The 23,833-nt window shown below is 44.5% G+C and overlaps 1 protein-coding gene across 5 annotated transcripts in view; it reads left to right on the top strand.

The window, feature by feature from the left end:
* DPF3 (double PHD fingers 3) overlaps nucleotides 1-23,833 on the top strand; it is a 248,662-nt gene that overhangs the window by 193,581 nt on the left and 31,248 nt on the right. The window contains exons 9-10 of one of the 5 annotated variants that reach the window (XR_006203940.1): nucleotides 2,415-3,808; nucleotides 11,865-13,643. The exons of the other annotated variants lie outside the window; for them this stretch is intronic. The gene's annotated coding sequence lies outside the window, so the exon portion shown is untranslated. Of the gene's footprint in view, nucleotides 1-2,414; nucleotides 3,809-11,864; nucleotides 13,644-23,833 lie in introns of those variants that run through there. 5 annotated transcript variants of the gene reach the window in all.

Here is a 23,833-nt window from a genome sequence, read left to right as displayed (position 1 = left end):
TTGGCCACTCATCCCATTTTCTCATATAAAATAGACAAAAGAGACCCTGATAGATCAAGGGAGCAAAAGGACAGGTATTCTCAGGGCTAATCTGGAATCGATTTGGCGTGTTTTGAAATTTTCATCTTTAACCTCTCCAAAGACTAAAATGACCAAAAAAGACAATGGTCTTATCCTTTCATTCTCAACATGAGTTCAGGTCTTCAAGTTTTGTTCAAGTTGTTGTGTTTTTCAACTCTAACCAAACCATTATTTTTAGCTGGTCATGATTGGTTGGTGCTACCTATTTTTCATATTGTTTTATGTCCCAGCTGAGCCAAAGCACAAGGCAGGGAGGAGAAAAGATCTCAGATTCATCGTTAGTCTGGTCCATTGCTGACTAGTAGGCGAAATACAGTTCAGTTGGGTGGTTCGTGCTAGCAGTGAGAAGTCATTGCTCCTTTCCATATTTCTCCCCAGGGTCCTTCCTGCTCCGAGTCCCAAGGGAAGTACTGAGATGACCACACCTGGGTTTACTACAACAACTCAGTTCTTCCCTTGCTTGCTTGCAAACCTTTTATATTTGGGTTTTGGGTTGTTTAGGGATCCAGACTGACTTGAGTAGCAAATCAGTAATTGAAAAAGGACCATGGTTTCCATGGCACATACCCTCATGGAACTCTTAAGGACCCGACAGGGTGGCCTGTCTGTGTTCATTTGTTTTCCAAACCTAATACCTAATGTTGAACTTTTTACTCTACCGTTGCCAGCTTAGAAGAGAGGGCTGTTATGACACTGGACTCCGGGTTTTAAATACTCAAAAGAAAACGAATAGTTTTAGAAATACTTAAAGAAAACGCAACAAGTGAAATGCAATTCAGTGTTTTTTAAAAGCAAATGATCAGACAGACTCTCTATTGCCAGGAGCAAAGTCACCTGGCGGAGTGATAGGCAGAATGTGACGGACTGTTACGCGTTTGGGGTGCATTAGAGAGGGAGGCTTCAGAATTCTCACTGCAAACTACTATAATTTTCCCCGTTCCTTTCCTACAAAAGATGGGGTACTTGAATCTGATCCGTGGGGGACCAAAAGTGGGCAGCCGGTATGGTCTGTCCAAAGCCTCTCTCCTCACAGCCTTTATTCAGCTTTTTCTTCCCAGGATCTGTCTGCTATGTGACTCAGGGGGCCATTTGGTACCAGCCTAGGTGTTCTCATTGCATTTGCCAATTTTGGTGGATGATTTAGTCAAGGTCTGACTCTGATGTTCCTGAAATAGTCAATACCTTGGGAGTAAACAGGTGGCGTTAGCCCATGAGATACGCTTGTTAAGGCAGGTGGGCGAATACTTCTCTAGGGCCTCCTTGGAGTCCTTCCAAGGAAGACTGTGAAGCTCAGAAAAACTCTTTCCCTTCCCATCTACTCCACTACCTCTGTTTCCTGGGGAGAAAGTGAGATTCCTGAAATTGACACCATCAGTGAAACATCGTGACCTCATTTGGGGGCAGTCCTGGGGCCCATTTACAATGGGAATAAGTTTAAACCTGAGTTTTATAGATTTCAGGATACTGTATTTTATTAGGCTTTATAAACCCCTATTTCCTGCTTTTTTAGTGCTCTGAGGCAGATTTGACAACTCTGGACTTTCTGGAGTAACTAAGACCTGGGCATGTTTAGCGGCTGGAGTATGTGTGTTTACCCGCACGCGTGCACGTGTGTGCACACAGCTGTATATGTGCATGCTCACGGATGCAGGTGCAGATCACAGAAATTTCCTCCAGTCGTTAAAGAAAATGAGAGACTTTCTTATTACCTACCACTTATCAGACTTTCCAACTTCTTCGTGCTTTCAGTGCAAATGAACTACACGGTGTAAGGGCAGAATTGAAAGGGTGCGGAAACAATGGGATTAGAAGCGGGTAAAAATAAAAATAAAACGGATGGAGGCTTAACCACCTCGAATGGGTTATCTGACAGTAATACCTTTGTAAAGCTGACTGTCAAAGTGAAGGACACACAATGTTCAAAGAGAAACACCAACCGAAAACACCAAAGAAATACCAACCAGGCTTAAAAACCACCAAGGAAACTCATTGTCTGGGGCGGGGTTGAGCGAGCGTGCATGCATATGTGTGCATACGGAAGAGGAGAAAGAAAGACCACGGTTGAATCTGTCGCTGTCAGAGCTGTGGACGTATATATTCTGGTAGAGATGATGCTTTTCTGGGAGGGGGAGGAATCCTTTTCCCTGGAAACGCTGGCTTTGTCCCGTTACCCTAAATCCCTATCACCAGGTGATACACCCAGCTAATCCCTTCTGGTGTGAAATGGTTTATGATCTTGCTATTAAGAGTAACATTGTAAGAATGTAATAAGAGTATTAATGATGCTGTCTGTTGCTTAACCCATGTGCTGATATATTCATCATACATGTCAGCTCATTTGGGAGGAGAAGGCAGGAAGGAGGAGGCAGCGGCCGCAGCACGCACCACGGAGGACTTATTCGGTTCCACATCAGAAAGTGACACGTCAACTTTCCACGGCTTTGATGAGGACGATTTGGAAGAGCCTCGCTCCTGCCGAGGACGCCGCAGTGGCCGGGGTTCACCCACAGCAGATAAAAAGGGCAGTTGCTAAACCCACGGACCAGACTCTCTGGGCGACTAGCCGCCACCCTCTGACTTTGGTCGTTATTCTGGGTCTGATATATATTTTTTTTCAATGAAAGTCAACTTTAGGTTTTCCCTCCATCCTTGCTTTCTCCTGTCTCCTTCCTCGCATCCTTTCCCCCTTCCCCTCTGTTCTGGGTATGTACAACCGAAGCACAAACTACTGAAACAAAGCAGAACAAAAGAGCAGGATAACAGTCCTTCAGAGAGATGGCATCATGAAGTACTGTTTATTTTCCATAGAAATGGGAAGTTAGGTGGATTGTCTCTCTTTGGGAGGGAGGGGATCTTTCTGACACGAGCAGAGTCGATTTCCTCAGTTTTCCCATTTATTGGCAAAATGAAGAGAGGAGGAACATTGGGTTTGGAAACAAAGAACGAATAACATTAAAAATTATTATTTATGTATTCTAGCTATTATTAGAAATGGACCTTTTTTTGAGAGAGAGAGAGAGAGAGAGCGCGCAAGCGAAGGGAAATCAAAGCAATTGAAGTGATATCCTGCTTGGGAGAGAGCCGCTGGGGGAGGGGTTGATTCAAGGACACCTAGTCAGGAGGATTTCCTCGCCTGCAGATGATGGCACTTTCTGTACCCCACGGAGTGTGTGGCTCCCTACGGCAGACCCCCTCCCCATTTCTGCTCCCTGACCTTTCCATCTTCCTCCCTGCTTGCGAGAAAATGTCAGCAGCTCCTGGGAAGTCTGGGCCTCCGCGTGTGGCCTCCCTCCAGCGCCTCCTGGGCTCCTCCCCTCCGCCAGCATAGCCGCTGTGGTGTTGTTGCTGGGTTTTTCCTCACTTTCCTCCTGGCGAAGAGCAATTTCCAAATGCAGGAATGGAATATAAACAGAAAGTCATGGACTCAGCGGTGACAAAGCAACCCGAGGCCGCGCTCATGGAAGAAAGAATGATACCTCACAGTATATTTCCCTCTCCCCTTGGCCCCTGTTTACAAACATAAATTCCCGTTGGATGATCAAGTCTCCCGTGTCTCTTCTTCTATTTTTTTTTATAGTGCCCTCCAGGCACTTTGTTTTATGTTTCCAATAGCACCTCCTGAAATAAACCAAAGCAACACTTGCTCAAGGTCCCTGGGGCGATGGAGAAGACCATCCACCTTGTCGGCAGTCCCAAGAAGGAACAGCTGTGCGGTCCTAGTCAAAAGGTATGTCTTAGCTGGCCTGTCTTACAGTGAGGGCAAAACCATCATAGTTGGTTTTTTTTTGTTTGTTTGTTTTTTGTTTGATCGTTTTTTTTTTTTTCCTACTTTCTTTCCTTTTCCTCCCCCCGGCTTGTCTTTTGTTTTTCTGGGTTCCCACCGCCATGTTAGCGTGGGTGTGGCTACCGGCGTGTCCTCCGCCTGGCCCTCTGCTTTCTGCGTGTGCATGCTTACCCACGTGGGCCCGGGCCTCGTGTGGGAACTGAGGCTTGCTTGGACTATGGGATGGGCCCTGTACGGAGAATGGTGGGCTCCTGGCTTCTGGCTTCAGCCATCAGAGAACATGGCTGGGGGAAGTGCTTGGCTAAGTCTGCCTCCTTTGGCTGCACCTGGCAGGTGGAGTCCAGGGAGCGGAGGTCGGAGCTGGCTGCTGTACTCGGGTGGAATGAAGCGAGTACGGCCATACGGGGTCTGCACGTCCGGGGTGGTATTCCTTGCTCCACGTTCCCATTTTACAGCCAAGGGGATGAGTCCAAATTAAAGAGGATCTCTGATTAGGAAAATACTCAGCCGAGCTGAGCTGAAGATTCTGAACTTCTTCGGATCAGTGTGGTCAGGGTCTCCAGCCTCCATGGGAGCACAGGTCCAGAGACATGGGCACTGCCATTTGGCTTGGGTTGGGAGATCCAAGTAGCTGCCCAGGCAACAGGCTGCTTGTGAGGGTTTGGGAAGATCTGCTCTGACAATCCAGGCTTTGCAAATCTTCCCGAATTAGACCTCTCATTAAAATAACAAACCAACCGAACAAAAGCAAAGACTAAGCAAAGAAACCCACAAATGGACTCTTTGTGCTCCCCTGGTAGCCTGAGACAGAAGGGACTCCTACTTTTCTCCTGCTTGAAATGTGTAAGAGCTGACCTGGGCATTTGCTCTCAGTTGTGAGAGGACAGAACAACCTCACCCACTTTGGGGGCGTTCTGCCTCATCTGCGTGTGGCCCTGTTCCTAGCAAATACGGAAGAAACCTCCTGTGCTGTAACATTCCTGCATGCTCACGTGTGTGAAAAAGCCCATGTAGTTGGTTCCAGTTGGTTTCTGCTGAGGATGCAGCCTGCTCTTCCTGTCATTCTCCTCCTTGTCATCTGTTCTGTTACTTTGACTTAGCTGTTGGATTCATAGCATTGTAACTTGCTCTCATTGATGAAGTGTGAGCTTCCAAGTTAATAAAAATTTGTCCAACCGATCTATACTATCATTTGAAATCCGTATAGTTGTTTGTAGTCCTAAAATTTTCAATGACAGCTTGCCTTTGAACTGGAGTTAAAAAAAAATCGACTAAATTTAAATTACAAAAAGCCACCTAGTTTCGGAGTTCTAGCTTGGGGCTCGGAAGGAGAACCAAAATGAACTGTCTACACAAGGCAAACTCCCACGGAAAGATTTATCCAAGGATGGCTATTGCTTATCTATTTTAATTTTACTAGCAGAGCTTGGGCTTCAGTTTCTCCTTTTGGGGGTAGTAGATGTCCTCATCTTTCTCATTTGGTGTGGCCAGCCAAGTGTAGTAATGTGTCGTAGCATTGCCTGAGCTCCTTATCTCACCTTGCTTATAGTATCTTCCAACAGAGTCAGTCAGAATTTACATCCTTTAAAAAAACAAAAAGGAACTGGAGGGCACTTTGAAGATGATCCAGTTCAAGTTTTCCACTTTTCAGTTGAGAAAGATCAATCCAGAGAGGTTGAGTGAGGTTTGAGAGAGTGGCATGAACGTGGCTTTGAAGACAAATGTCTTAAGGTGAAGGAAGGAAACTCAGAGGAGGCACAGGAGGCGGGGAGCTGGCTGTCATGGGTTTTCAAATGCCTTGATGATTGATGTTATACTTTATCCCCTTTTCTCTACGTAATGATGGCCAATATTTATGTATCAGGCATTTTCTGAGTGTTTTCTTTAGGATAGTTCATTTAATCCTCATGATTACCCCATGAAGTAGGTGCTTGTCTTAGCCCCAGTTTACAGATATGGAAACTGAGGCTTAGTAATAAGGTTAAGAAATGTACCTAAGCCCTCACAGATAATAAGGAGCCAGATTTCGATCCCTGGCAACCTGACTCCAGGACCTGTATTCCTTTACCCTTGTTCTGTGCTGCCACTTGCACGTTCCTATGTATGCAATATAGGAATATAGATAGGTTAATATTTTTTTATTTATAATTTTTGAAGTTTGAATATCGTTATTTTATTTTTTATTAAAAATTTTTTTAAATGTTTTACTTATTCTTGGGAGAGAGAGAGAGACAGAGCATGAGCGAGGGAGGGGCAGAGAGAGAGAGGGACACAGAATCCGAAGCCGACTCCAGGCTCTGAGCTGTCAGCACAGAGCCCGACGTGGGGCTCGAACTCACGAGCCGCGAGATCATGACCTGAACCGAAGTCAGACGCTCAACCGACTGAGCCACCGAGGTGCCCTCATTAGTTTATTTTAAAATAGAGACACGGACATCATGAAAGCTTTCAGAACTTCAGTGGAATGGGCAGCTTCACGTGATGCCGTTTAAGTAGTTATTTATTTCAATCTGCATACTTTCCAACAATGTCATCCACTGTCTCTAAATAAAAAATAATCCTTCTCATCTAGAGCTACTCTGGTGCTTTTGTATTCTGGGAGAAGAAGTTTATTTCCAACTTTTATGCTAACTGGGTGAATCTCTCAACCCTTTCCTTTAGAGCCTGATCCAATAGCTCCTACAGTTGCTTGTAATACTTTTCCTTGAGCTTTTTCTGGAACTATAATGCCTCCTTTGATTATGGTTTAATTGGCTCTCCTTTCAACTAATACTCCTTTTCCAACGAATACTTCCTCAAAGAGGGGAAGATATAGATAGATGGATGGCTGATGGATAGATAGATAGATAGATAGATATCCCTCACTTTTTCTCAGGTCCAACCAAAGAAAGGGACATTTGTAATGAATACAGTTTTAAAAGATAACCTTATTAAAAGCAATTTCAAGCCTGAAGAGTAGACAATTAGACCACCCAAAGTACAATTCCAGTTAAAATTCTGTGCAGAATGTCACAGAGAACTCATCTTCAAAACCATCATTTCTAGACATTCCCTCTTGATGCCTATTAGGAATGAAGTCCCCCGTGTGTGTGTGTGTGTGTGTGTGTGTGTGTGTGTGACCTCAGGAGTTGCAAGAGCTGTGTGAGCAGTGAACACATCTATTGTTTTGTTGTTGCTTTTGTTAAATGAGTAGCACTGCTCAAGTTCCATATAAAAAAAAATTAGTCATCAAGATGAAAACGATCTGACTAGTTTCCTTTGTCCTCAGCTCAGGAAAGCACCACCCAGAATGCTTCAGAAGTGTCACCTAATTTTTTTAGTCTTAACCCAAAGATAGGAGAACCAAAGATATAGAACTTTCTAAATTTGTTACAACCTTCAAATCCCCTGGGGAGAACTGTTGATGTAAAAGTGATGACTCTTGCTGTCTGTCTGATGTTTTTTCCCGCCTAGAACAATCTAATCCTTTATTTCTGTTACTGAGACTGTAGAAATCGGGTTCTGTATTCTGTAACCCAGGGAGTGAGAAATATGCATTTAATTTTTTAAAGGTACTTTAAAGTCAGTAATGCAATTTGCTACTGGTATTTTAGAGAGAAGGATTTAATAAAAATATGATGTTCACATCAATTGTACCCCTTTAAACCTTCCTGCTTACTGTGCATCCCTCTCTGCACCTAATGGGCTGCAGCCTGCGATTGCCTTTATATAGCACTTGAGGGAACACAAGATCATTACTCGGGGAGAGAACTAAAAGCTGTTTGGAGGTACTCACTTCATGGTGGAATAAAATTAATTAATATTATCCCAATATGCCTCCTGTTACATCTGATGAATATGATCTTGAACTTGTACTTAAAGTTTGAACAGGCTCATATATTAGGAATTTTTCCACAGGAGATGTGGTTTAGCCTTTGGAAGTGAAGTTAATTGTGTGTATACTTTCGGAGGGAGGCATTTTTGATCTAGTGAGTAGAAACCTAGAGTAGAAATAAAAAGTTCTGGGTTCTGGACTCAGTCCCTGTGTGAGTTTGTTGCCATGAATCTCTGCATCAATTTCTCTATCCTAAGCACATGGATTTTTTTTTTACCCTATCATAATATATAACCAATATTATCTCATGATGATTCTTAAAGCAATCCTGTGGGGTAGGATAGATGTCATTCATTCCCATTTTACTGATGAGGAAACAGACTGATCACATCAGGTGACTGTCTGAAGTTCCAGGCTCAGGAAACGGTGTTTGAGTCTCCTGATAATCTTTCCACAGTCTACACTGACTTCTCCGTTGATCATAGTTTGAAGATTTCTTGAGTAAAAGGAGTCAAGGGCTTTTGAGGTCTTTTCATTCAAGACCTTATTGGGTTGAAAGGAGGTATTCGATGCTGTAAAAATAAAACAAAACCCAACCTATGATCACATCAGAACTCTGCTGAAAAGCAGCAGTATTGAAGTCTTTATGAACTTTCCCAAGGAACTAAGGTTGAGTTTCTTACGTGGTCAGTGTTTTGATGGTGACATCAGGGTGGGGGTGAGGGTGGAAGTGATGAGGTGGAGGGAATGAGCACTTCACATGCCTGAGTGCCTCTAACACTAAAGAATTGAGTTATATGGTACTGTGGTGCTTAATAAAAGTGATTTCTGACCATTTTCTCAAAATAACAGTACAGGAAAAACCATTCTGCTTGATTGATTTACAAAACAGCTGAGAATGATGGAAGGTCCCCATCAGAACTGAGTTATTAGCTAAAAAGCTTTGGCAGTTAGGTTTACAAAGTATCTCAATACTGACCCTCAACCAATGAATAAGACTTAAACATTTTTTAATTTTGAAATAATCTCAGATTTTACAGAGAAACTCACACAAATGATACAAAGAATTTCTATGTACTCTGTACTTAGATTCTTCAGATAATCTCAGTACCATGATCACGATCAGGAAATTAACGCTGATGCAATGCCTCACAATCTACAGGCCTTATACAGATTCTTCCAGTAGTTACACCGATGTCTTCTTTCTAGTCCAGGATTCATCTAGGATCGCACGTCGTATTTAGTTGTCATGTCCTCTTAACGCCCTTTAACCTGTAGTCATTAGTTCCATAGTCTTTCCTTATCTTTCATACCTTGATGCTTTTTGAAGACTACTGGGTAATCAATTTATAGAAGCCCTTCACTTCAGGTTTGTGTACTGTTTTCTAAGAGTTAACAGTCAGGTTCTGAATTCGGGTGAGAGTGCCACAGAAATGATGTTGCATCCTTCTCAGGGCCTCCTATCAGGGGGTATACGATTGATGTCTCCCACTATTGGTGATTCAGACCTTTGTCCTTTCAGCTCAGGTTCAGGATACCATGTTTATGCACTTGGGATGCGAATACTTTCTTTCATATATACCTTTGTTTATTTAACAACCAGAGACCGAATAGCATCAGTACGCGTACGACTGTTCAGCCCTGTGAAGGATAGGGTGAAATTAAACATGGGGCCAATGGAATTGGTGTCCGCTGGATTTTTGGCAATCTAGTTGGGCAGACTAGATATTTACAAGTAGTTAGAAATGTATAAGAGCATCATGGGGTGATATGTAATTATTTTTGCTGGGGACCACCGTGGTCAGGGAGATTTTCTTGGACGAAGTCATCCAGATCAACTAAGAGCTCCAGATTGGCTAGTGCTATTTACTGTGTTGGCAAGAATGTCTGTTGTCAGAGAGAATGGAGCTGGAGCTGAACAAAAGGCAAAGCTGGGGGTCGCCACCCAAACCATGTAAGATGGCGAAAATCATAATGCGAACATATGCTTCAGTATCGTTCTGTAGTATTTTGTTCATGCTACTAGTTTAGCGCTTATTATAACATGACTGTTTGTAGTCTTTCTCATCAAACAGATGATGTGTTCCTTGAGGGCAAAGATGATGTCATTCATGTCCCTCAGACAGTGCCTGACACCATTGTGCCATAATTATTTGTTGAAATAAACTGAGCACTGAACAATGCTTCTGAGCTGATTAGTGGAAGGATTTAGTGTCTCATTCCATACATAGGGGATGCTCAATAAATACTGTGGACAGAAATGTTAGAGAGGTCCTATCTGGACACAGCATCCATTGGTCAAGTCAGAGAGGGTAGAAGAGATCCAGGAGCCAGTAAAGGAGTGATGAGGGGTTAGGAGGAAGAATGAGGGTGTGAGGACCAGAGTCGGGGGGGGGGGGAGTGGAGGACATGTGGAGGGATGGAAAAGTAGCCTCCTTGAAGGGGATTGAGGTGCAGCGGGACATTTTCAATGGCCTGCAGTTGGCCCAGCCAGAGGAAATGAAGGAGAAAATGGATGTTAGGAGCACAAAGTTGGGAACCAACCAGCTATTTTCCAGGTGGCTTAAATGGAACAAAAGAAGAAAAGTGTGTGTGTGTGTGTGTGTGTGTGTGTGTGTGTGTGTGTGTTTTGGGGGGCCAAGGATGAAAATTTGAGGAAACTGGAGGGTCATGAAGGTATGATTATGAGACAGACTCAGTAGAAGAGTGGTAGGTGATATCTGACTGGAGGGGTCGGGGGCACTGGGAGAGGGACAGAAACACTCCTGGCAGGGAGTGAAAATTTGGGTGCCCAACAAGAATACACTTGGCAGGCATCTGTGGGGGCTCTGAAGGCCAACTAATTTTATCAGAGGAGCGAAGGGGCTAGAGGCAGGTGGGACAGCGAAGAGATGAGCACTAGTGATGAGGACTGGGTCTGGGAAAGGACACCAAGAAAGCACATCTGAGAGGTGAGACAGTGGAAGGGCATGGGATGGGATGGAGGGGAAGGAAATAGGAGAAGAGGTCAGGGGAGGGCTTGGTGGTGGGTAGAAATGAGGCTCTTCTCAGCCACCCCTTGAAAACATAAGTATACAGATAGTCTCAGTTTTGGAAGTGCTTCTATACCAGTCCTGTGCCCCTGACCAGTGAGTAAGGCCTTAGGTACTACAAAGAAAGATGGGGGATGGAGCCTTGGAGGAGGCTGAGCCACTCATTTGGTTTTGATGTTTGTTCCCTGCTGCCTTGGCCGTTTTTCCAGTTGGGCCCCTCCTTCCTTTCCTCTCTCCCTTGCCACCCAGCCCAACGTGACATGGGCACTGTTTAGGGGCATGCATCTCTGCCTTCAGGGACTGCTTCTGGGGTGAAATGTGATAATACTTGGTTTTATTTCTTCCTCCTTTGTGCAGACTACTCCATTCCAAAGCCTAAAATAACTTAGCAGATTTCATTTCAGCTAGAAGCCAAATCCATTCCTGGTTGGTACTCATCCTGGCTAAAGGACCCACCAGGATTGAACTGCCACCAGTTTCCAAGGCTGACAGTTGGGATCACTGGGCTAGTTGAGGACTGGAATGGATCTTTTGGCTTGGTTCTCTCCCTGAGTAATTCTGACACCCTGGAATCACTTGGGGTTGGAGGTGAGGGTGTGTGCGTGAAGCAGTGTCCTTTGGGCCTGAGGCCAAATGGGGCATCGGTTGGGGTTTTTGTAATTGCCACTCGTCCTACACCATAGAACAACTCATTTCCACTTAGGTGACAGGCAGACAGATTGCATCGTAACGGTCCTTCTGGGGCATTTTAACAGTGAAAAGATTCAGCTTCCAAGTAGAGGAGAAAAAAATGATAGATTTTGCCAGCATCCGGTTTTGTCCACTACACCACCTAGGATTTGAAAATCCAGCTGTGTCCCCTCTGTTTCTTGTGTCAGTTGGTTGCCCAAGTGCAGCTGACCTGCCCTATTTCTGGCTGATCTCGTGCTGCTGATGCTCAGGGCACAGGAGACACGAGCCAGATTCTCCTTGCACATGGCCATGGTCTCATTAGCATGGCCATAGGTAGTATGTTCTTTTTCTTTCTTCTTTTGTTTTTCTGTTCAGTTCATTTCATTTCCACCACCCCCTTCATTTTAATCTTTCCTTTTTTTAGGTAGTTGTCCTGTGCTGTTGTTTTTTGTTTTATCTTTCGTTGCCTTTCCCTCTGCAGTCAACTCTATGACCTGGGGACTCCGGCATCCTTCAAGCAAGCCATTTCTGAAGAAGGTGAAAAGGAGCCACGTTGATTTGCGCCTCCTCCTCCTTGTCCTCCTCCTCCTCTTCCTCTTCCCTTGCCCGGCCCCCTCCTGCGCGTGTGTTTCAGCCAACACAGGAGCCTGGATTGTGGAAAAGCCTCCAGCGCAACTCAGCTCAGCTCAGCTCAGAGAAGTCTTGGGAGTGGCCTAAGTGTGTGCAATAAGAAGATATTTTTTTTTTTCCTTTTTAAAATCCTTCATTACATTTTCTTTAAGTGTCTCCGAGAAAGTACCCAGGTCAGACTGGAAGTGCTCTACCATAGAAATAACTGAACATGAACAAACTGACAGAAAAAAAAAAAGAGTTAACTATTTTATTTATTTCAATATTTAAAAGAAAAAAGTGCCGGCCTGGCACAGTATTTTTGTTTAAAGTACCTTCTACTTCAAAAGTTAAAAGCAATTTTGTGAAGACACGAAATCAAAAGAGTTACTTAATGTTAAATAAAGACTTCATATTAACGCTAAGGAAAAAGACCCCACATTTTTAATGAGAAAATAAAGATCAACTCTGCTCTCTCGGGCTTTTAAAAAAGCCATTCATGTATGTGCTTTAGGTATTTTTATTTCTGCCAGTTGGATGTGGTAAGTGAGGAGTGATTGGTTTTTTCTTCCTCAAAATTCTGTTGGAGGCATTGGTGATGTTACATGGTTATGTGTTAAGACGTGACAGAAATAAATTAGCCACAAAGGCTATCAGCAGTCTCTCCCTACTCCCCAGAAAACTCCCCCCCCCCATAGGCAAACCCCATTCATCTGGATGTCAAGAAACAGCTCAACTCCTGGTTGTCATGTCTGACGAGGCCTAGTTCAGAAAAGAATTCCATCTAGTGACTAACTGTATCTCTGCGAGTTCAACATTTTCAAACACAGACAGCTTTGTTTAAAATAATGCAGCGAAGAAAGAGGAAAAAAAAAAAAAGACAACAAAATAAGCATCAGCTGAGATGATACTAATTTGGTCACCTAACAACTTCCAGAGGAGACTTCTACTGAGCAGGCTTTGGGGTGGCCTAAGGTTCTAGAGTGTCCCCAAGGGCAAGGAAGGCCAACCTGAATGATGGAAACCTCAAATTCAGCTGCTGGTGGGGGTAAAGGAGAAAGACACGTGTTCTAACATGTCCTTTTATGGTCGTGTGGGTAGAAGTGAACGTGCTGGCCTATGTAATTCAACATGGTGTCTGTGGCCTGGCGAAGGAGCTCGGTTGATCGGCAGGGCCACTCGATTCTATTCCAGGTCTTCTCCGTGTCCATGCTCTTCAGTGTCCCCCACTTGTAAGCAGAGTCCCAATAATGAATGCATAATCTAACGCTGGATGTTCTCATCAGCAAGAGTCCTTGAGTGCCAGTGTTACCGAAATGGTTCTTAGCCTGAGAATCTCTCTTTTGCCTTTGAAAGGGGAGACTGGATGGGCACAGACCTCCTGCTAGCCCTTTCAGCTTTCTCATTCAAGGCCAGTCCTGGGGTGGAGGGCGGGAGATCACCAAGAGTGTCTTTGTATCATTTTGTAGCCCTTTTCTGTGACGTTTTCTGATAGAAAGGGTCCCTTTTCAAAATGCTAATAATTATAATAACCCACTCTCCAACCAACTCCCACAAGTTACAATGTGTAGAATTGTGATAAAGCTTTGCATAATGTAGGGTTTGTATCAAATTTGTGTAAGTTTCTGTTAAATAAAAGTCTGTTTCCAATGCTCCCATAGCATCTCTGTAAATTTTACTTTACCAACCTCATCCTACTTGAGTTTGACTTTCATACCGTCTTGAAAGGATTCTGCCCACTTGCACGTTCAAGGTGTGTTGGACCTTTTCTGTTTTATTTAGCGAATGGTGCCCAGCGTTGGTGCCGGTATCTGCTCTCTGAGTCCATAGTTGCTGTCGCCCACCCACCGTCACTGCAGCCATTGTCACCCTCTCCATGGAGAGCCTGTTTATGTGTATAGACTTGATATGCCTGTCCAGCGTTGCCATTATCTCTATGCCAAGAGTAGTTTGGCATAAGAATGTGAGATTTAGTGTGTGTTTGGAAAAATCTGGGGGTTAATATTTCCATTGCGTGAAAGGTGCTCTTAGTATAGCGTCCCCAAGCGGCCAGTTGGTACGGCTATAAACCAGACCCTCTGATAGGTTTCTTCTTGTGTATGGAAGTGAATACTGTTCTCATATGGGTGCCCTAGGTCAGGTGGAACCAGACTGGCCTTTCAGGCCATGTCTTGCCCTCTGAGCATTGTCACACTGTGATATTTATTACGGACTTATAAGTTTCCCTAACAGTAAAAAGCAACCGTCCCCCCCACCCTCCGCCAATATACCCTCCTTAAGCTTTTGTTTTCTTTTTGTTGTGGTAAAATATGCATTACATAAAATTTACCATTTTAGCGGGCAGTGGCATTGAGTGCATTCACATTGTTGCACAGCCCACCTCCATCCGCTCCAGAACTTTTTCATCTCCTGTTGAAACTCTGTCGCCATTAAACAGAACTCCTCATGCTCTCCTCCTCTTAGCCCCGGGCAACCACTATTCTACTTTGTCTTTATGAATTTGGCTACTGGCGATACCTCAGATGAGTGGAATCGTATAGTGTTTGTCCTTTTGTGACTGCCTTATTTCTCTTTGCATACTGTCTTCAAGGTGTGTCTCTATTGTAGCAGGTGTCAGAATTTAATTCCTTTTGAAGGCTGAGTGATATTCCCTGGTGTGCACATACCACATTTTGTTTATCCATGCATCTGTTGATAGACACTTGGTGTAAATAGGAAGTTTTGCACATTTATTAAGTATCACCCACTTCCTGAAGTGACTTAAATTTGAGACACTGGATCCAATTCAGAGGTCACCAAGGGGATTAAATATCTTCTCAGGAGGGAAATGATTGCACCCGAAATCTCCCTTCTAATTTACGCCCTCCAAAAGGGTGCCTTGATTCTGATGGGCAAACATTCTCTCCGTAAGCTGTGTCTTACCTTATGACATACCTACCTCTTTGTAGGTATTGTCTTTTGGCTGCTTGTAGGGATAAGTTGTCTAGCATACGGATGTAGTATCAGTGTAAATTAACTAAGGGATGGAGGAGACCCAGCAGAATCAAATGTCTTTACTGGTAGCTCATGAGGGAAGGGACTGCCTTTTTCAAATGACGGTGAATTGTTGGCAAAGCATGCATGTGCTTGATGTCTGTAGATGGTCACTGATCAAGAGGGAGGGGAAAAATATACATGTGAACCAAAGAATGACAAAGAGAAAAATCACTTTCCTCATCCGTTTGGAAACATATCAGTTCATATAAAAGGTTAGCTCTGGCGTCAAACTTGAGATGCCTACGGAGCAGGTATCTTTAATGAGTGACGATTAACAGTGCCAGGGGGAGGAGGCAGCCCTTGATGCTCAGCCTTGGGACACAGGGAGACACCAGGGAGTCGTAGGGAGTGTATAGAGCCAGACAGCATCTGTGCTCTGAGTGGGACAGCCACTACCAGCTCAGGGGTGCTGCTTGAGGGCTTAGGGTTCTCAGGTGCCCAGGTTTTTCAAGACGGACCAAAACTTCAAAAATTTTGGTGAGATCTCCCCAAAATGTTGGTCATAAATTGAAAACACTGAAAATCAATTTTGTGTGGACAAAACTAAATGTGAGTGTGTGCCAGATACCCTTTGACGACTTTGGGACAGCCTTCCCTAAGGGCTCCAGTCTGGGTAAGGTTGAAGGATGAAATGCCTTGACCAAATTCCTTCACTTCCTCCATGGATGTGTCTAATGGTAATCTGACTTAGAATTGTTATGTGCTGGGAATGGGTCCCTGGGTTGGTCTCTGGATGGAGCTAGGTCGTTGTTGAGCACATCAGGGATTCAGGATGCAGTTTAGTACAAGACGTTCCCCCATCCAGTCCCCTTCCCTCTGCACGTAAATGAAAGAGCATCTCTCTAAAACCCTGGGCGGGGCTATACAGTTTAAAGCTATGGTTTTTTTGTTCTCTATTTTTCTTGTACTTTGTTCTTATTGCTGACCAGTCATCTATTATATCACATTCCTTTTACCCGTCTTGTCTTTTCTAAGATTTCTAAATTATTCCATGTGACAAGAACTCAATTCAAGTTTTATTGTCTTCCCCAAAGAGCAAATTTAGAAATTCCTTTGATTAAAAAAAGTATATATGTATGTATATTTAAAAAGTATATAAATAAATATGTATGTTACAAAGTGTTCTCTGAAATGAGATGCACAGAAGATTAGAAGATGTAAAATACTTAAAATAAATCTAAATAAAAATTCTGGAGGGATATGCATATTTATATTATATTTTATATATAAAATTTTATATTTTATATGAAGATATATATGTCACTCCAGAATCTTTGTTATTTAAATTTGTCTTAAGTATTTCACATCTTAGATGCATCTGCACAGAATTCATGCAAAGTACATGTAAAAGGTAGTCTTTTGGGTCAGGGTTGTTTTCTTGCTTTATTTTCTTTGGTTCAGGTGAGGAGAAGGCTATTCTGAATAAGCAATTTGTTTTCCTTCTGTCTTATAATGGGGACTCTGTAAACTTTTCCTGTAAAGGTCCAGATAGTAAATATTTCAGGCTTTGCAGGCCAGACATCCGTTGCGACTATTCAGCTCTGGGGTTGTAGCATGAAAGTAGCCACAGACAATATATAAATGAGTGGGCATGATCATATTCCTATAAAACTTTATTTACAGAAATAGGCAGCTAGCTGGCCAGATTTGGCCCAGGGGCCAGAGTTCGCTGATCCTGAATTAGAAATACAGAGTATTATACTGTTACAGTGGGGAGTGCTGGTAGTGATACTTAAGACCTTTATAAGTGGCAGGACTAAGAGAAGAATTTCACATCACCAGGTGAAGGGCAAGAAGTACATTTCATGGTTAGTAATGAAAGCCATATTGAGGCCTATATGGATAAGTGTTTTGATCCAAAAAATTCCACCACAAGGTGTTAGAAAGCTATTAGGTTTTCTCGTTTGGGTGCCAGGTCCAAACTACAATAGTACAGTGCTTACTGAAAGTACCTATAAATAATCCAGCCAGTCGACATGGTAGCCATACATAATGGTGACTCTTGGAGGCATAATGACTAACATCATTCATCTCTACCAACTTAAATATGAAAAAAGACCAACTTTAAAATAGTTGAGTCCATGCAAATGGCTCCTGTGGGCTAAGTGAACATCGACTATAGTTTCTGTGGGAGATAAATGCTAAAGGACATTTAGCAGAGCCCAGTTTGGGAGGTGTGGGGTTGTTGCAGTTAAAGAAATGGTCTCTTTCTGATTCCCCAATAGCTGTGGCTCCCTGAAATTGTTAGTTATGAGGCATTGAGGATGTTGCTGAGGTGCATTTCATCCTGAGAGCCCAGTTGTTTGTGGTCATATTCAGAATTAGAACACTGAGTCTCCAACTCAGTATCTCACATCCTAAAAGAACTGACAAATGATTGTCTTCCTTAGATGGTAATGAAGATTCCTGATACCAGACCTACTACTGAATTAAAATCCTCTTACAAGTTGAGTATGGGATGAACCTGACAGGTAGCCCGTGAGCTGGTCATGCTAGGTGGCAGCTGCCTTGCCAAACTCATCAAAGAGATGCTCTTTAGCCGTTGTGAGAGGCCATTGCATTGCTTTGAGAGAATGAGTAACTTTTCAGATCTCAGGGTGTGTTTTACTGGTGCCTATTGCTAAGTTCCCTGAGTTACTTCCTAGTTTTCTTAACAGGGTGAGGGGGTGAGATCAATATGTTGTATGTCAGCTCTGTTTGCTCCAAGCTCCACCCCGTGATCGTAACTGAAGTCACCCAGTTGTCAGCTTTTCGGCATTGACTAGAAGGAGAAAGATTCTAGTTAGAAAACCCTATGTTTTGTATTCTGCATGAATATGGTGTTAGAAGCACAATCCCTTGGTTACCTGGTCTTTCCTTACACCAGAATAGGAAATGCTTTGGTGTGAGGTGGTTAACAGTGGGGATCAATGGTTTTGTACCCACCTGACTGATATAATTATGGTGACTGTGCTATTAGTGATCACCTGGCAAGACACAATCATAGCTGAGATGGATCTGGAAGCTGTAGTGGAACACTAGCTGAAGGAGCAGCGTGCTGTTTATTTTTAAGTTAGCACGATGCCAAGCTGGGTTATATTGGGTATAACGTGCAAGGGCTGGAAAGCATTTCTTCACCTCTATTTAATATTTGACACCACTGTGTTTGAAATAGCTGAAAATAACTGGAAAACCCAAAAAGTACAGAGAAGAATATTAGCAATAATGAAAAGGATGAACAATAATAAGCCCTGTAAGAAAGGGCAAAGGATTTGGGGTTAACTTGGGCAAGAGAATTGCGGTCACTTAATAACTGTCATATGCATCATTGAGAAAAAGACACTGATCTTTTTGGCTTCTAGAGAGGACGGGAGAAGTTGGGGCTTGGAACAGACTGACAAATAGTTCTTTTGACAGCAAGAATTTTTGACTATTGAGGCTGATGTGACCTCACTGATAGCCAAATACTTCTGCGCGGAGTTAGGGGCGTGGGCTAGATGACCTCTCAGGGTCTCGTCAAGCTTGGCAATGCTTTGAATTGTAGCTGGGTAACCTGAAAGAGTTAGTGCCTAACTCACCACCAGGGAGTGGGGAGGCGTGGCGAGAATTGGTCTTATGGACGCGTGTTGTGATCATTAACCAAAATTACACTTCTAGGCTTGTTCCTATTCATACTGAAGCAATGCCCCAAGGCCTTATGGGGACTTCCATTGTTTGGGTAATGTGAGACGCCAGCTGGAAAGTGAATGCAAGAGACATTTTCCTCCAGAGAATTGTCAAAAATGTGAAAGACGAACAGTGAGAAGCAACTGGAAAGGACAGTAAGGCCAAAACGCCACGAGGGAAAATGGTTCTGCTGAAAACTCCAAGTTCCTTTATGGTTCTCATCTCCTTGGATTTCACCATGTCCAACATCATCCTTGGTGCATGGATTTCGTACTTGCTCATAGGACCCGGATATTATTCTTAACTTGATTTTGGTTGAACAGCCTCACTAATATTCATGGTTGTCTACTCCCCTCTCCCCAACTCAGTAGGTAGGGGAAGGAAGGTTTTATTAAAAGACAAAGTTAATTTTATATTTATATGTATAAAACAAAAATTCTGCTTGGGAAAACCTGTGGTCAGGATTCTTTCCACGTAACTTAGAAAAAAACCTATAGTTTTGCTCTGTGTTTGATTTAAAGAAGTAGGAAGGATTGTACTGTATTTGTAGTATGTGAAGTCAACTTTCTGAGGACGTGAAATGTAAAAGAGGTTGGGAATGGAGAGAGCTTGTGTAAGAAGGGGTGAAGGAATGGTGTGATGAGTTGCTAGCGTGAACGCTTATGCTAAAATTTCTCCTTGACTTGAGTTATGGGTTCAAAGAGACTGGCAGTTTGTAATTTTGAAAAGTTTTTTAGCTAAAATAGATTGTTTTCCCTCTGTAGACATCAACCTTTTGTCCATAATTGAAAAAATAGATCAATATGTTTTGACCACATACTGGTGTTTTGTATAATGACCCTCCAGTTATTGGTTTGCTTTATGCTTCTGATCAATTAATCAAACTTTTATTGAATGTCTTCCATGTTGCAGTACTGTGTTAGGTTTTGCAGGGCATAAAAGACAAACAAAGGGGAATTGAAACAAACTTTTGGGGACACTTTCTTTTCTTTTTTTTTTATCACGTTTATTTTTGAAGAAGAGAGAGAGAGTGTACATAAGCAGGCGAGGGGCATAGAGAGGGGGACAGAGGGTCCACAGCAGGCTCTGTGCTGACAGCAGCGAGCCTGATGTGGGGCTTGAACTTGTGAACTGTGAGATTGTGACCTGAGTTGAACTTGGATGCTCAACCAGTTGAGCCACCCAGGTGCTCCTTGGGGATACTTTCTATGTGCTAGTCACTGATAAGCTTCTTATAGATGTTAGCTTGTGAAGGCTGTATACCCACATTCTCAGGTTCAGATTACCATTCCTGTTTCACAGACATGGAAATTGAGGCTCAGGGAGATTGAGTTGACAATGGTAGTAGTCATAGCTGGTAATGTCTGAGTTTTCCAATCGAAGATTGTTTTGCTCAGACCCTCTCCACCGTGGAAGTCCTCTTTTCTGTTCATAAAGAGGGGAGACAGGTGATTAGCATATTATTCAAGACAAGACCGTTTATAATTAGGTGCCAAGTTGGTACAAACTGTGGGTGCCACCCGGGCTGAGCGAAGGGAGTTTCCAGCTCAGGCTGGAATAGCGAGGGGGGTCTGCACTGAATGGAGAGCGCAGTTGGGCTGCAGTTGGGGTGAGCAAAGAGAAGACAGGCCACCGAGAGTGGGAAATACCTGAACAAAAGCTCTGAGGTGTGAGCAGCACAGTGGGGCTGCAGGCACAGTGAGATGAACCTGAATGGAGTGGGGGAAGACCCCAGGCTGTGGAGAGAAGTCAGAGGATGCAAACAGCATTCACCATCATGGTGGGGCCTGATCAACAATGCAGGAAATAGGAACAGGAGGAAGCCAGTGCATCTTGGGCCCTTGAGCAGGATCAATATAATGTTTAGGATGGCTGTGTGAGGGCAGCCCAGCTGCCCGTGAAGAAGTTTGGGTTTATATACTCTTCCCTACCAGGCCGCCTCGGACTGTGTCATGACTGTGGGATCCTAGCCCCTGTGAGGGAAAAAAGAGTGGTCAGGATTCCTTCTAAATGACTTGTGACAGAACCCCGGTGTATCCTGTCTTCTGTGTGATGCGTGTCCAACTGATGAAATGTTCACCTCGCTAAGTGTCACATGATTCTGTGGGTCTGTTCCACCAAGGATTATTCTGAAACCAGAGAAAGTGCTCTTCTACCCCTTCCTGGTTTGTAACACCGTTGGGGAGGAGTATGGGATATCCTGAGAGGCCGGTTGGCCCCAGAGAGCTTTGTATCTAAGAGATCGATTAAAATTTGGGATCAAATCTCTGATTGTCCTTTTAGTCGAGTTGGAGAGAGAGTTTATTTGAAAAAGTGTCCTTTAGATCTATAGGTCACTGAACGTGGTTGAGGAGAGTTGAGGAAAGAAGGCTCCGATTCTGGCCATTGCCTTTGTTTGGGTGCGGAAGCACCTTCTGGCACCATTGCCTGTCTGCCCTTAGCCGCTTTACCTGTGGGGGAATCAAGAAGTCCTAAGATCGCAATTCCTGGGACCTCGCTTTCCCTTCTACCTCCTGTGCTCATGTCTCCCCACTTCATCTTGTTGGTGGGTTCTTTGCTGGCCCTCGGGACTGAAAGACGTGCGGCGGTGTGTGAGGAACATGGATTGTGAGTCCAAAGAGTGGGGCCGTCTCTGGGTGGCCAAGAATGGTTGGCACTTCCTGATGTGCTAAATAACAGCCACATTTTCAAGGTAATCTTCCCAGCAGCCTTGTCAGGGGCTACTGTCCCACTTAGCAGATGAGCGGGCCAAAACTCAGAAGGGTTGTGACTTGGTCAAAGCTACACAGAAGTGGCGGGACCGGGACTAGACTCTAGATCTTTAGTGTGTTTGCCTTTGCTTATTATTTGCCTGTAACGCTCAGTGGCACTTGTCTTGGCTTAGGCATGCCCAGACGTGGCAGAGCCCTGGACTGAAAAGGTCATCTGACAGCACAGAATTGAAACCCACAATAGAGTAATATCCATCTTCCCTCTGAGAAAAGCAAAAACAATAGGATGCCAGCTTCTAGATCCACCCCTCTTTCCCCCTGCTACCTCCCCACTCCACCCCCGCTGACATTTATGCAGCACCTGGGCCTCATACAGCACTGTCTCACCAAACCCTTTCAAAATCTCTCTTTCCTTCATCTGCCTTCACACCGTAATGTTGATGCAAATCTGGTTCAGCCAACGCGCTGGGGCTGAGTGTTAATTGCTTCCCGCGCAATGTTCGGTGTCTGGTTCATGCATCCACCTAGATCACCTACATACTAGCTTGAAATTTAACTGTGTGCCCTGCAGAAAGCACCCCAGGCCTGCCTCTAACGGCACATTAGGTCTATCACAGGCAGCCCTCAGAGTTGATTTTGCCCTACAGAGGTTGAGAAGGTTGGCTTCAAAAAAGAAGTCCCTGCCTGGTGATTGGCGCAGAGCGAGATCTTCTGAGACAGCAACTTGCCCTTCCTGCTCCCTCTCCATTAATTCCAGGAAACTCTGCAGCTCACTCTCCCCTGCCCCCATCCTCTGGTCTCTCTGCTGTGCTAATCACAGCTCATTTCTGCTGCATGCCTCATTTGGGGGAAGAGCACTCTAGGGCTCCCGAAATGTGAAGAGGGAAATTAAGGACGGTTGGTCAACTGAGTCAGTCCATTGCCACTGGGACAGCCATCCTCCTCCCCGGGAGGGCCCTGTGCCTCTTTCCAGGGCTTACGGGGAGGGTGTTTACTCTTGGGCTTTTCCTGTGGACCAGATGGGGTTTTGTATTCTAAGGGAGAGAAGGAGAATGAGGTTCATTGAGGAGCTACACGCCGTCATGGGTCCTCTGATCTCATCACCTCCTCTAACAATCCTGGGATGTTGGGCCCATTTTAGAGCTGGGGGAATGAGGAGGACAGATGTCGGGTAGTGACCTGCCCGAAACCAGGCAGATGTACATGTCTATTTGACTTCAACGGCCGGTGTGCGTTCATTCCTTTCTAACCATTGTCCAGGGAAGACGGCCCTTCTGAATTCTCCCTCTCATTTCTCAAACCAAGGGCTCTGGGCTTCTGCTCCTTCTTGTTTCCTCTCCCCCAACCTCCTCTGTGACACTTTACTTTTTCTGTAGTAGCAAGCGTCCTGCCGGCTCTGGAGAGAATCCATCGTGGCCATGAGTCCTGTTACCCACTGGCTGGTCAGCACTGTGGATTTAGCCAGTATGCTAATGAATCTAGGTTTCCCAGAAAGGGCTGATTGGGTCATTGCAAAGAGCCAGCTGTCCTGGCCAGGCTCCCCCATGCCAGGAAGCTCTGCAGGACCACTTAGGTGGCTGTGGGCCTGTCAGGAGGGGAGCAAAGAGCTCCGTCTCAATCCCAGGCAGGGGACTAGTCCTTTCTCTGTACTTCTTTCCTTCCCATTACCTCATTTTAAGGCCTCAGGCGTCATTTGGTTGATCTGCTTCAAAAGAGATTCATTCTCCATCTTTGTAAATAAGGGATTCAACTTGATATTAGTCAGATGAACTCCAAAGTTTCAGGATGCCATGTTGGTGAGAATGCAACATTAAAAACCAAACCTGTTTTCCCCCTGTTTTCCTGCCTTATTCCTATTGTCCAGAGGAATGTTTCTTAGAAGCGTCCTTTTTCTGTGAAAGCCTGTAGAGCTCTCCCTTCTGGAAACTTCTCCTTCCCAGGAGGCTGTGGGAAAGGGAGCTGGATGCGGAATGGACAGTACCCAGGAATACTTTGGCCCCAGGGTTTTGATGTGCATTCATCCTTCCGGAAGGCAGGGTCAGGGAGGAGTCAGCTGGCGAGGCCCCAGGGGTTTTGCTGTGGTAGCTGAACAGGAGCAGGCAGGGGCAGCTCAGGAGCAGGACGCCACGATTCCAGACCACCTGAGTTACACTCCCAGGAGCCAGTCCATGCTGTGGAAGGACTTAGGAGACGTGGGGCAACATTCTAGCCTTGCTGCCTCCTTGCCCTGTGGCCCTGGGCCAGTCACTTCACCTTTGGAGGGCTCAGTTTCCTCAGGTGTTTAAAGAAGGGGTTGGACCAGGTGTTCCAAGGCTCACTCTGGTGCTGACAGAAGCTCTGAGTAGACCGAGTGAGGAACCCGTGATCGAGTTAACTTGTCTGAGAAAGTGCTCTGCATTTTAACTGCGGCTTTTTGGAAGTCAAGTTTTTAAGCCACGAGGGTCACTTC

This window comes from Panthera leo, chromosome B3 (assembly GCF_018350215.1).
Source record: "Panthera leo isolate Ple1 chromosome B3, P.leo_Ple1_pat1.1, whole genome shotgun sequence".
In the NCBI taxonomy this organism is placed as follows: Eukaryota; Metazoa; Chordata; class Mammalia; order Carnivora; family Felidae; genus Panthera; species Panthera leo.
The sequence above is the reverse complement of the archived record's forward strand: the minus strand, read 5'-3'. Positions and strand labels throughout refer to the sequence as shown.